The sequence below is a fragment of the Suricata suricatta genome, chromosome 5, assembly GCF_006229205.1.
Source record: "Suricata suricatta isolate VVHF042 chromosome 5, meerkat_22Aug2017_6uvM2_HiC, whole genome shotgun sequence".
Classification (NCBI taxonomy): domain Eukaryota; kingdom Metazoa; phylum Chordata; class Mammalia; order Carnivora; family Herpestidae; genus Suricata; species Suricata suricatta.
In genome coordinates, this window is record NC_043704.1 from 155,305,710 (window position 1) to 155,316,089 (window position 10,380).

The 10,380-nt window shown below is 42.5% G+C and overlaps 1 pseudogene; it reads right to left on the bottom strand.

The window, feature by feature from the left end:
- Positions 1-2,062: 2,062 nt before the first annotated feature.
- LOC115291327 lies at positions 2,063-2,591 on the bottom strand (annotated as a pseudogene).
- Between the last annotated feature and the right edge of the window lie 7,789 nt (positions 2,592-10,380).

Here is a 10,380-nt window from a genome sequence, read left to right on the forward strand (position 1 = left end):
GGCTGTGAGCAGAACGTACCCAGTGGTCACTGGTCACCTGTGCTGTAACATCAAGCCCTTGGCCACTGCCCAAGATTTCTCAGTTGTCTCCTTAAAATGGACAGATTTCCTGGAGTCGAGACCCAAGAAAGTATTAAGGACTCCGGATTATTTAAACCAATTGAGCAGAGGCAGTAAGTGACTTTACCCGAGGGGTATTGTTAAAGAAATGCAAGACATGAATATAAGAATGAACTTGAGTCTTTGGGGGAGGCACACACGCCTAAAGGATAAAATGACGCACCAGACTAACAGAGGACATATGCTCCCATGCATGGACTCAGGAGCTGGTCCCTAGGCTGTGTGGTCCTGAGCACCTCTGGTGTCCTGAGGGCCCTGGCACCCATGACCTGAGCACCCACTGGTAACCTGAGCGCCCCCTGGTGGATCCTGAACATCCCCTGGTGTCCTTAGCTCTCCTTGGTGACCTGAGCGCCCCTACAGCCCAGCACCTCCTGTTTCCCTGCAGGGAAGTTTGTGTCTGGGCAGACAATGACGTCTGCTTGTGGTGCTTCCCACACAGCAATGCATGGCCTTGTCCTTAGTGGTCACTGAGCTCAGCTACAGGGAGAACTGGTTCCTGGGCGTGTCAGCAGTGATGGAGATGCAGCCTTGTGTCTCCCTGTCTCTGTCATCTCTCTCATCCCTGGATTTTTTTTTTTATCAGTTTAACAAATGCTTTTAGGTTTATATTCTGGACATGAAGATTGTTACCAATGTTACAATGCTTCATGAAACGTATTTCCCCCAGGGTGTGGAATTGATGTACTGAATTCTTGTTCCACAGGAATGAGGGTTTTCATTAAAAGGGTCCATTGCTGTCTTGGGGACATAGCTATTCCAAAGGACATGCAGGTACCTGTGTGAAAGTAGCTTCCTCCCCACGTTCTGATAACACTTAACACCATATTCTCTCTAACCTTAAGGTAAGGTTTTGTCTTCACTGCCTTTGGGCTTCTTATTACCAACACTTGCCCACATTTTTGCCTTTTCTTCTAGATAATATACTTCTCACTTCGTTTCCAAGAACTAAACCAAGGGGAGGATTCTCCTTTCTGTGCCATACATACTGGATGGCTGGTGGAATATTATAAAATTTGAAACAAAAATGAGCTTGGGTGTAAGAGGTGACTTTTGTCAGGGTCCAGAAATAGACGAAAACTAAAGAGCATTTGAACTGAGAATGAAATCCTCAGTGGATTTCATGCACCCAGGATGGGAACAGCCACGGTTTGTGGGGCTGGCCTGAGCTCACTGGCTTAGGGGGGGTGCTCTAATTCATTTAGACCATGATTCCAGGTGGGAAATGCCCACTCACTAGAATCAGTTGTGGACATAGTGGTCAACCAAACACAGCCTCTGCTGTCCAGGAAGTGGTCTGAGGGTTTATCTCACCAGTGGGAAGAGCAACATTGAGCTCAGAAATTTCCTTGTGGAATGGCAGAGAAGCAAGTGGGCCCTAGGTGGAAGGAGCAAGATGCCCCCCAGACAATATGCCCCGACCAGGGGCAAGGGCTCCTGTAGTGATGCCTTATAGTTAGAAACCACGTGATGCACAAAGGAGGGCTGTGGACCTCTGAGGACCAATAAGAGAAGGTAACCCCGTAGAGACAGCAGAGAATTTCAAGTAAAATTTTCTACTATTATAAAGTGGTCTTATCTGTAGATTTCAGTTAATGCCAGAGTCCTGAGTTACAGAGGTCTGACCAAGAACCATGTGAGAGAAAGAAGTAAGGGGAGACAGAGCATTGTGCATGGACCTCCCCATGTAAGTCCTTCACACTGTAAAAGATGGTATCATCTACATGATCCAAACATCACACTAGGACTGAAACAAGAGAGAGCCCAGGTAGGAAAGAAAGGGAGGTCCCCAGAGGTCAGCGTGTCAGGGAGAGAAAGCCCCAGATACTGACAGTGAAGTCCTCATTCCCTGGTTCTGTGCTCTGGCCCTGTTTCTGGGCTGGTTCTGTAGGTGTGGGATCCTAAGCACCCCCTGATGTTCTGAGTTCCCCTGGCAGGTCCTCTACGCCCCCTTGCGGATCCCGAGCGCCCTGCAGCCCAGCCCCTCCAGGTCCCTGCACTGAGGTTTGTGTCTGAGCCCACAGTGACTCTCCTTCACTGTGCCTCTGGCACAGTAATACATGGCCGTGTCCTCGGTGGTCATGGAGCTCAGCTGCAGGGAGAACTGGTTCTTGGATGTGTCAGCAGTGATGGTGAGGCGGCCCTGGAAAGCCGGGTTGTAGCTAGTACCGCCTGTCCAGTACCCCATCCACTCCAGTGCTTTTCCAGGGCGCTGGTGGGTCCGGTTCCAGTAGTTACTGCTGGTGACAGAGCCCCCGGAGACAACGCAGGTCAGGGAGAGGGTCTGTGAAGGCTTCACCAGTCCTAGGCCAGACTCCGAAGTGTAAGTTGAGACAGGACACCTGGGCGCAAGGAGAGTCATGGTGAGTCCATCCCATCTCCCATAAAGGCACCGTCGACTATCCCAGAGCCCCCAGACGCTCACGCAGGGGAGCTGCCAGCAGGCAGAGGAGGGACCACAGCAGCGGCATGTCTATCTTCTGGATGGAGACCCCGCACACTGGCCTTTGCCTGTGATGCAGATCTTTTCTGGTTGCACCTGAGGTCATTTGCATGTGGGCCCCATGAGGCTGGGGAGACATTTAAAGTGTTGAACCTGGGTGACTGTCACCAGTTCCTGGTGTCCTGGTGTTGGGCAGTATGGGAACCACTGAGCTGGTTGTAGTGATCTGGGCTCCAGTTCTGCACGAGCTGATCCCATGTCCTGTTTGTTTGAGAGGGTTAGTGTTGTAGTTGATGAAGGTTTGGAAACTTTTTGAAGTTTCTCTTATATTCTACCTTAGGCTGTGCAACTGTGGGCTGCAATTTCAATCTCCAGAGTTAACAGTTCACCGAAGTGGAGGATAAGGCAGTGGTCCAGAGTCCAGGTCCTTGACTGCCCACCTGGTGTGGGTCATTCTCCTTCTCTATGCAGATATGGGGTCCTGGAAATGATTGTGATGGACAGGATCTCTGGTGCTGCATCTACAGGAGAGGCATAGGAGCTATTCTCCAGCATTTACATAAGAAAAGGAGCTCATCCCTGTGGAGAGCAGGGCAGGACTGGATAGCTGTGTCTGGACTCAGTGTCAGGGAGTTTCTCTGAAGGTGGAGAGGGGACTCCCCACTGGAAAGGAGGGCTGGCAGGCTTCTGCGTGTGGATACTGATGTTCCCGTTCTAGTTCCACTTCAGAGAGTCCAGGGAGTTCACTCCAGGCCATTACTTGCCAGGAGTAAAATCAATATATCTATTCAGCTGAGAAACATGATGTTTAATTTAAAAGATAAAACTTGGCCTGAAAAGTGGGGTTCCCAGTTAAAAAGCCAGCTTTCTTCAAGGTATCTCTATAAGCCACAACATACAAAGATTCTTTAGTCAGAGTTCTTGTGAGTTATTCCTAAATATGAATGCTCTATTGGAAGTACTAGAAGAGATCTCTGAAACAACTACACAGAGAAGAAGAAAAGGAAACAAAAACATGGATAGGAAATCTGCACAGAGAATGGAAGAGGGAAATAAACTATGTAATACATTATCTGAGGTGGAAAAATATGAGTTAATGAAGTGAAGGTATGAATCAACCAATATGAGTAGAATGCTATTAAAAGGGTGGAGATTTTCAATAAAGTTGAAATTATGATTTAGGCTGAGAAGACTAAGTTGATATAAATCCAGAGAACAATGAGATAATTTCTATAAAAGAGCAACACAATTAGTAAAAACTCCATGGTGTTGATGTCCCACATTTTCATTATTCATGTTCACATCAAGGGTGTTATGAATGAAGCTGCCATAAGCATTCCTGTGCAGACTTTAGTGTTGGTGTTATTTCCAATTCAGTCTCATAAATAACGAAGAAGACATTTGCTGGTTTGTGTCCTAAGTTTGGTTCAGATCTGTAAGGAACTGCCAAGCTGTCTTCCACACTGTTTATACCATTTTGGGTTTCCACCAACAGTGAATGCGCTTGTTTTCCAGCTGCATGTATTCCTGGGTGAGGTGTCTGTTCAGATCTTTTCTCCATTTTTACACTGTGTTCGTTTCTTATTGTTGAATTGAAGGGTTCTTTGCATATTTTTTCAACTTTTTATTTAAGTTCTGGTTAGCTAACCTATAGTGTAATATTGGATTCAGGAGTAGAATTTAGTGATTTATCACTTACATACAACACCCAGTGCCCATTGTAACAAGTGCCCTCCTTAATACCTATCACTCTAGCCCCTCCTCCACCGCCTCCTCTCTAGTAGTCATCAGTGTGGTCGCTACAGCTCAGAGTCTGTTTATCGGTTTTCCTCTGTCTTTTTCCCCACCGTCATTGTTTATTTTGTCTCTTAAATTTCACACATGAATGAAATTATATGGTATCTGTCTTTCTCTGATTAATATACTAGCTCCATCTACATCACTGCAAAAATGAAAGATTTCATTCTCTTCTTTGGCTCAGTAATAATTTATATAATTTATATATATAATCAGCTGATGTCATCAGTTAATGGACACATGGACTCTTTTCATAATTTAGCTATTGTCAATAGTGCTGCTGTAAACATTGGGGAACATGTGCTCCCTCAAATTTGATTTTGTTTCCTTTAGGTAAATACTTAGTAGTACAATTCCTGGATCAGACAGTAGTTCTATTTTTAACTTTCTGAGTAACTTCCATACTGTTTTCCAGACCGGCTGCACCATTTTGCATCCCCACCAACTGTGCAAGAAGGTTCCTCTTTCTTTCCCTTCTTGCTGACAGCTGTTGTTTCCTGGTTTGTCAATTTTAGCCATTCTGACAGGTGCAAGGCGGTATCTTGTTGTGGTTTTGATTTGTATTTCCCTGGTGATGAGTGATGTTGAGCATTTACTCATGTGTCTGTTAGACATAGGGATGCCTTGTCTGGAAAAGTGTGTATTCTTTTCCTGTGCCCATTTCTTCACTGGGTTTTTGTTTTTTGAGTGTTGAGCTTAATACATTCTTTATCCATTTTGGATACTAACCCTTTTTCAGATACATCATTTGCAAATCTCTCTCCCATTCTATTGGTTGTCTTTAGTTTTGCTGATTGTTTCCATTGCTGTGCAGAAGTTTTTATCTTGATGAGGTCCCAATAGTTCATTTTTACTTTTGTGTCCCTTGCCTCAGGAGACATGTCTAGTAAGAAGCTACTAACGCTGATGTCAAAGAGGTTGCTGCCTGTGGTATCGTCTAGGATTTTGATGGTTTCCTGCTCACTTTTAGGTCTTTCATATATTTAAAACATTATTTTTACATTTATTTATTTTTGAGAGACAGAGTGAGACAGAGCGTGAGCTGGGGAGGAGCAGAGAGAGAAAGAGACACAAAATCCAAGCAGGTTCCAGGCTCTGAGCTGTCAGCACAGAGTCCGACAGAGGGCGCGAACCCACAAACCATGAGATCTTGACCTGAGCCGAAATCAGATGCTCAACCCACTGAGCCACCCAGACACCCCAAGTTTTGATACATTTTGAATTATTTTGTGTATATTGTAAGAAAGTGGTCCAGTTTCATTCTTCTGCATATTGCTGTCCAGTTTTCCCAACACCATTTGTTGAAGAGATTTCTTTTTCCTTTGGATATTTCCTGCTGTGTTGAAAATTAGACAACTATAGAGTTGTGGGTCCATTTCTGCATTTTCTGTCGTGTTTCATTCATCTATGTGTTTGTTTCTGTGCCAGCACCATACTGTCCTGAGGATGACAGCTTTGCAATACTGCTTGAAGTCTGGAACTGTGATCCCTCCAGCTTGTCTTTTCTTTCTCAGGATTGCTTTGGCTATTGGGGTGTTTCATTGATCCGTACAGCTTTTAGGATTGTTTGCTCTAGCTCTGTGAAAAATACCCAAACATCCACTCAAAGAGCAGAAAGAAGTCCACTATTATGACTTTACAATTTCCTAACCAACCTATTAATATTGTAGCAGATTCTCAATACAAAGTTTATGCAATAGAGAATATAGAACAGGCCTCTATTACAGAATTAAGGGATGCCTCCTTACTGTCATTATTTGTAACTTCACAAGGCTTACCAGATGAATGAACACATCCCCCTTATGTCACTCTCATAAGATCACATTCAGGCTTACTTGGATCTTTAACAAAAGGAAAAGAGCTTGCCTACCAATATTTTGGCTGCAATGTGGTTTTTAAAACTGCTCAATTATCTCATGACTTTTTTTCATCAAAACGAAGTCCCTTATTAAACAATTCCGGCTCCCAGTTACTCAAGCTAACAACATTGCTGCTGCTGGCCCTGACTGTCAACAGCAATCAGGAGGACTTAAGCAACGGGGAACAGGCCTCAGATATCTGAATGCAAATCAGCTTTGGCAAACTGATAGGACACACTATGCCCCATTCGGGCATCACATATATATCCATGTGTCTGTGGACATCTTTTCAGGATTTATAATGGCCTCTATTCACACCAGAGAAAATGCAAAACATATCATTCTTTATTTTTACATGCATTTTCACAAGCCAGTAAACGTCCACAAATGAAAACTGATAATGGGCCTGCATATCTTTCCTCCACGGTAAAAGAAATCTTCCAAATTAGAATATACAACACATTACAGCCATACCATATAACCCGTCGGGACAAGCTATTAAACATACACATGCAACTTAAAAACAAATGCTTCACAAACAAAAAACGGGGAACAAACATACTGCCTCCCCGTGGAATTCACTATATAAAGCCTTATACACTTGAATTTTTTTCAGTTGTAGAATCCATGGTCTCATAGCTGCCAAATGGTATTTTTCACCTTCTCCTGGATCAAATATCAGAGCCAACATGCTACCTAAAGATGTACAAGGCGATCCTTCATGAAAAGTCCTAATGAACTGGTTACATGGGGATGGGGATATACATGTGTTTTCCACTCATCGGGACCACATTGGGCTCCTGCCCATCTGATTCATCCCTATCAGGACCTGGGAGGATCAGCTCTTCAACTCTCTTCCTCAGAAGGACAATTTGTCCTTACAAGGACAACAGAGGAGACAAAGCCAATATTGACCAAGGCAAATGATGTCACCTCCAGCAAACTTAAGACTGATCAACATGCCAGCAAAGTCATGTGCTGTGTCAGGGCTTCACCTACCCTAGAAAACAGGTTTTTACCATATTTGGCTGTGGTTTCTCAACGCTCAGCTAAGGTAATGATTTGCTTAACTTTTTTCTTTATCCAGACTGCTACTACTTTTTCATCACTGTGTTGGGTTCATATCAAAGACCCACCTTTCTTTAAGCCAATTAATATCACATTTGACAACCCATATTATTTCTGAAGTACCTCCTCTGGCTTGGTATGCAGCCTTATCAGCCATTATCATATAACCAAACTTTAGGTCTGACATATGTTTATCTTAAAAAGGTAGCCTCAAATTTGGTTGCCAGAAAAACTAACAAACCCCTGGGAAGGGTCCAGTGGTCTTGCTGAATTGTTCCAAGCCATTTCTAAGACCTAGAAGATTTGTGGGATGGCTAATTGTCTTCCTTATCTCAGCAGTTTTCATCTTAGCCACAGGCTCTGTTGCAGAGGTCTCCCTGACAGAGTCTGTCCACACTGCTAAAGTAGTCATTCACATAATGACTAATGTCACCAAAGCAATGAGGGGTCACAGAGTGATAACGATATCAGGCAGAAACTGCAAGCTGCAGAAGCAGCACTAGAATGGATGGGGGACCAAGGACAGGCAATTGCTGATCATCAAAATATACAATGTGACTGGCAACATGACAACATTTGTGTCACTCCTTTACAATGTAATATGTCTCAACACTCCTATTTAGTTAAAAAAAAACACCTATAAGGAGCTTTGCTCATTAATTTGCAATCTGAGATTAATGTTCTGTCTTCCCAGATGCATCAACAACTGTTAGATATTCAGCAGGAAACACAGATACAAGTTGAACATGAGTTATCTGACACTATGAAATGACTTAATCCAACCAACTGGTTCCATGCCCTCAATTTATGTATTTGGATTATTGGAGCTCTTTGATTGTAAATCTTGATTGTATTTCTCATAACGCTCTGGATGATCTACTCAATAGTGGCCTCTTCGAGAAGTCATGAATGACAACTGATTGATTTCCTCAACTCCCATGAACAAGAAGATACTCCAAATAAAAAAAAAAGGTGGGAAATATGTGGGAAATCAAATAGCTATATTCTGGGTTAGGAGATTATAAAAAACACATTACACTGCTTTCTGGTCATACTAAAAATAGCTAACTAGTATCTGGTTAATGTGTATTTAGGGGTTGGGTCTTGTCTGTGCTCATGAATTCCTTAGACCATGTTTTCTATGGGATGTCTTATCTTATTCTCCACCCTGCTTTTGGCATCTGGTCTTTTGTAGTCTTGGGAATGCTTAGTGATTTTTGCCTGGATTCTTCTGGCATGTATCCATGGACATATTGTGCAATGTTTTCTCTATAATGTATGTCTAATAAGAGCTTGAGAGCCCTTGGGCAGACTTCCCTTAACCTCCTTCTCATTTCTCTTGACTTGTGGAGTCTTGAGTAATCCTTTCTACCATCCTTGGCTTTGCTGGACAAAGCCAAAAGCTGAACCCACAATTGATAGGTTTTACCATTTTTTTGTGTTTCTATATCATTGATTTCTGTTCTAATCTGTTTTTAAAAATGTATTTTTATTTCAAGAGAGAGCACCATCAGGGAAGGGGCAGAGGGAGAAAGGGACAGAAGATCCAAAGCAGACTCCATGCTGACAACAGCTAGCCTGATGTGGGGCTTGAACTCACAAAATGTGAGATCATGACCTGAGCTGGTCAGATGATCAACCCACTGAGCCATTCAGGTGCCCCTCTGCTCTAATGTCTTTTATCTCCCTTCTCCTGGATTTAGGCCTTATTTTCTGTTCCTTTTCTAGCTTCTTTAAGTGTAAGGTTAGGTTGTGTATTTGAGATGTTTCTTGCCTCTTGAGGTAGGCCTGTATTACTTCCCTCTAAGGACTGCCTTTGCTGTATCCCAAAGGTGTTAGACTATCATGTTTGACTTTCATTTGTTTCTATTATTTATTTCTTCCTTAATTTCCTGGTTAACCCATTCATTCTTTAGTAGGATGTTATTTAACCTTCATCTATTTGTTGTCTCTCCAATTTTTTTCTGGTGCTTGACTTTAAGTGTCATAGCATTGTGATCTGAAAATATGCATGGTATGGGTCAGTCTCTTTTTTTTTTTTTGTATTTTATTTGGTATAATTTTTTTAAAAGGCCTCTGTATGTGCATGTGTAGAAATTCACAAATGCTTGGTATATTAACATATATTAATATTATAGTAATAATTAGTATATCAGTAATATATAATTAGCATATTGATTACTAGATAGTTACTAATATAAATACTTAGTATATATATCAATATTATGTCAATACTTATATGTATTAAATGTATATATAATATACATTCACTTTTTTTATTTACGTAGTTTATTGTCAAATAGGTTTCCATACAACACCCAGTGATCTTCCCCACAAGTACCCTCCGTCATCTCCACCACATCTTTTCCCCCCTCACCCTTCAACCCTCAGTTCATTTTCAGTATTCAATATCTCTCAAGTTTTGCGTCCTTCTCTCTCCCCAACTCTCTTTCCCTCTTCCCCCTCTGCCCGGTCCTCCATTAGGTTTCTCCTATTCTCCTGTTAGACCTATGAGTACAAACATATGGTATCTGTGTTTCTCTGCCTGACTTGTTTCACTTAGCATGACACCCTCCAGGTCCGTCTACTTTCCTTCAAATGGCCATATTTCACTCTTTCTCATTGCCATGTCATACTTCATCATGTATATATACCATATCTTCTTGATCCACTCATCAGGTGATGGACATTTAGGCTCTTTCCATGTTTTGACTATTGTTGACAGTGCTGCTATGAACATTGGTATACATGTGCTCCTATGCATCAGCACTTCTGTATCCTTTGGTTAAATCCTTAGCAGTGCTATTTTGAGGGAGTTCTATTGATAGTTTTTTGAGGACCTCCACACTGCTTTCTAGAGCAGCTGCACCAGTTTACATTCCCACCAACAGTGCAGAAGGGAGCCCGTCTCTCCACACCCTCGCCAGCATCTGTAGTCTCTTGACTTGTTCATTTTAGCCACTTTTACGGGCATGAGATGGTATCTCAGTTTGGTTTTGATTAGTGTATCCCTGATGATGAGTGATGTTGAGCATCTTTTCATGTGCCAGTAGGCCATCTGGATGTCCTCTTTGGAAAAGTGTCTGTTTATGT